Source organism: Eumetopias jubatus, unplaced genomic scaffold (assembly GCF_037043125.1).
Source record: "Eumetopias jubatus isolate StellerSeaLion01/CBP00866 unplaced genomic scaffold, mEumJub1_p1.0 scaffold_11, whole genome shotgun sequence".
Taxonomy (NCBI): domain Eukaryota; kingdom Metazoa; phylum Chordata; class Mammalia; order Carnivora; family Otariidae; genus Eumetopias; species Eumetopias jubatus.
Genome location: NW_028274817.1, coordinates 30,533,817 through 30,537,621, shown reverse-complemented (window position 1 = coordinate 30,537,621; position 3,805 = coordinate 30,533,817).

Sequence of the window (3,805 nt, the reverse complement as noted above, 5' to 3'; positions counted from 1 at the left end):
TCGGAAGTATGAGTTAAGGGGCGCCTGGGTGGCTCAGTCGGGTAAGCGTCTGCCTTCGGCTCAGGTCATGATCCCAGGGTCCTGGGATCGAGTCTCGATTGGGCTCCCTGCTCAGCGGGGAGCCTGCTTCTCCCTCTCCCTCTGCTCCTTCCCTCTGCTCCCACTCTCTCTCTAATAAATACACAAAATCTTTTAAAAAAATATGAGTTAGTCAGCCACTTTACCATGTTTACCATACTCCTTTCTTCATGAGGATCTTCACTGCTTGCCTGGGTAGGCGGGTGCTCTGGGGGAAATGTCAGCCTATATAGTTACAACCAAAGAGAGGCGGGATATGTGACTTGGCTTTGCAGTTTATTAGCCTAATGATCTTGGGAAAAATCAATAAGATATTCTGAGCCTGGGTTTTCCCATTTGTAAAGATGGGTATATTAATAGTACCTTCACACAAGTTGTTCTAAGGAGGAAATGAGATGAAGCAGGTCAGCATTTCCTACAGATCTAATAAATATGTGCTGTTATTCCTATTGCCCTTATCAGGATCATCATTTAACCCAGCTTCACAGGACTTAGGATTCTTTACGGGTCTCAGCTCTCCTAGGCAGGGAAGATCCATTTTAAGCCACTTCCTGAATCATACCCATGGATAAAGGGTGACACCTCCATTCAGTCAGAAGTTCTAGCCTCACTCCGAACGGCCAAAAAACCCAGAAGTTAAGCAATCCCTGACTAAGGGTAGGACTTACCCCTGTGCTTCTATATAGCTGGTCCGTGGTCTGAAAATACTGAGAATTCTGGATTTCTGACTGTAATTACTTCCGAGATGTCATTTCTTCCCTGCACCCTGCCCGTATGCCTGGATTCCAGACTTTGAGTTTACTTCTGACCATGGATAAATCCAGCTAGACTCCTCCTTGCCATGGCTTCTTGGTTTCCAAGTCTTGGCTCACATTAGCCTTCTGGTTCCTGTCATACCCCGGTACCGAGGAAGCCTGGTCTCATTAGGTTACAATACTGCAAGATAATTTCTTCTGTTCACCCTCAAGGAGCCAGTTGGTAGCAGCAGTGACCGGTGTGACCACTTCCAATTTCTGATTGTCCCAGTCCGGTCTGCTAATGGCAGCAAATACAGGAAGCAAAAACACAGGGCCACCAAAATCGGGAGATTACCAGTAAGAAGGGTTGCATGTGATTCAACCACAAAAACCCCCTTTAAGCTAAATATCATGCTAGAAGATTTCCGAAGTGGGAAAGGATAGTCTCAGATATGCAGAGCAACACCAAATGTAAGCACAGACGAAACCTAAATGTCCACATAAGGAATGGTAATAAATCAAGGAAATTAATGAAATTAATTAATTTGGGTAGTGCCAGGAAGGATCGTGACCCTGTGGCAGTTTATGAATACCAAAAACAAAAAACAAAAAACAAACCAAAACTCTGAGGCCAGAATTGGCAACCAAAGAAAAAGTTAACATTTAAAAAGTCTGCCTGATGCTTTTTCAAAAGATTATTGGGAAATGGAACTCAAAACCATCTCCAGTCTCAGGGACATAACCCCCTGAGCTGCTGGGGTTTCTGTCCAATCAGTTTCTGGTGAATGTGGGTTTTTCAAGCACAGTTCCTTAAGTGAGCAAAGATGAAGGTGCATAACAGACCCTTCACAGCAAGGGGCAAGAAAGGTCATGTGCCAAGCTTCTACGGCATGTGTGAATTAAAATGGCTCAACCACCCCCCCCCCACAAAGTGACAGGACACTGGGGCAGCCACCTCTCCCTGCAGAGGGACTGGTCCTGCAGAACTCGTGTTAGTTTGAGGCACGACTACCTTTTTTTGTCTTTGATGTAAGTTTCTCCCTTACTGGCTAATCCTTAAAAAGAATCTATGATGAATTGCTACATTAAAAATATAACTTGGTATTAGCAAATGGGGCCCCGAACTTATACATATTGTTTTGCTTCCCCGAGTCGTTGGGGTCTCCAACACTAGGCAAGGGAAGAGTTTGATGAGAAAAGCCACGCAGGGAACAGAAAGCCAGCCTCCCCTGCAGTGTGCCAGGGACAGAGTCTCCCAAGAGACTCAGCCTGATAGATAGGATGATCATAAATACCCTGAGAATGTTAGCGTGTGTTCTAAGCGATATCAGAAAAAAGAAAAGAAAAAAAAACCTGCAACAACAAAACGCAAACCATCCGTCCTTTTTGCTCCTATCTTAAACATGCTGTCATTGAAGAGTCGCTGCGCACGCTGCCCCTTCTGGAAGAATCATCACGAGTATGACTGCTTGCTCGTTGTCCGACCCCCTTGGTACACCGCAATCCCCACAGGGGACAGAGACCAGGGCTCTGTGCCAAGTGACCTTCGTTGCCGACCTTAAGGCAGTATTAAAACTCAAATACTAAATACTCCCCCTAGTATCTGTTATTTCCATTTACACATCCACAGGGTGGACACAACCTCGAGTTCAGCCGGTAATTCCAACGCCAGGCAGTGTGCATGTGTTTCTGCTGAAAGCCACTCACGACTGAAGGGCAGGGGTTGTGTGGGGGTGAGATGGAACCGAAAGATCTAGGCAGGCCAGTTACGAAGCCAATGACAGGAGGAGGAGGCAGAACGACTGGAAGAAAATCACCATTTTGCTGAGTCAACTCTGAACCTGCCCAGAAGTGATTTGAGGGTGCCTCAAATCCAGCCTTCCAGACAATCTGTGTGAGCTCAGAGGATGACCTGGTCTGAAAGAGAGCGCTCTTCCTGCCCCCACAATTGGATACTGCACCTGCAATCTCACTTGTCAACATTCTGGAAGCTTGACAACAGCACTGAGCTCAAAAACCACCCCTGTGTGAAAGTAACTAGTCATCTCATATTTCCTTCTATCTAGGCTGGGAATGTATCCCATGCTTTTTCCCTTAACTTGCTCCCCTTGGGCTATCTTTCTCCCAATGAGTTTATTTAATTTATCAGAAATGCATTAAAAATCACAGCATCACAGAGAAGAAAGCTAGAATGGAATGATGCTGCTTCCTATTAATCTGGAACCAGGGGCCAATTTAGTAAAAGCCCACATACACTTTCTGTGAATGTGAACTCATTTGCCAACTGAGTGTGTGTCTTCCCACCGATGCTGGAAAAAAATGCCAGTTTATTTCTCAAATGTATGTGCATTTGGAGGAATCGTGGAGGACCGGTACGGAGAATTCTCAGGGGCTTTTTCAAACTTCACATGCTCCCTGGGAGATTCTGGAACTTCCCTCATACCAACCCCACTTCTCCAAGATTAAAAATCACTGTGGGGGCGGGGGGGGGGGGGCGCCTGGATGGCTCAGTTGGTTAAGGTCATGTGATGACCTTCAGCTCAGGTCATGATCCCAGCATCCTGGGATCAAGTCCTGCATCGGGCTCCCGGCAGGGAGCCTGCTTCTCCCTCTCCCACCCCCCCGCTTGTGTCCCCTCTCTCTCTGTGTCTCTCTCTGTCAAATAAATAAATAAATCTTCTTAAAAAATAAAATCACTGCAGGGTAATGAGTGATGTTCCTGATGGATGTCAATTTCACCGGGCAGAGGCAGCAAACAAGTTGAGAATCGCTAAATTAAGCTCAAGATTAACAACCAAATGTTCTTCACTCCTGTCCCACCAATTTTGCACATCCATTCCATTAGGAATCCCAGTGGAAATTGCATTAGCAAACCTATTAAAACCTGCCTCAGGAAAAGACAATTAGTCGAAATTCACATCTTTTATAAATTATATATAGTTTAGATTTTCCTGAATCTTTTCCAAATGGACTCTACTCTCTTCTCCTGC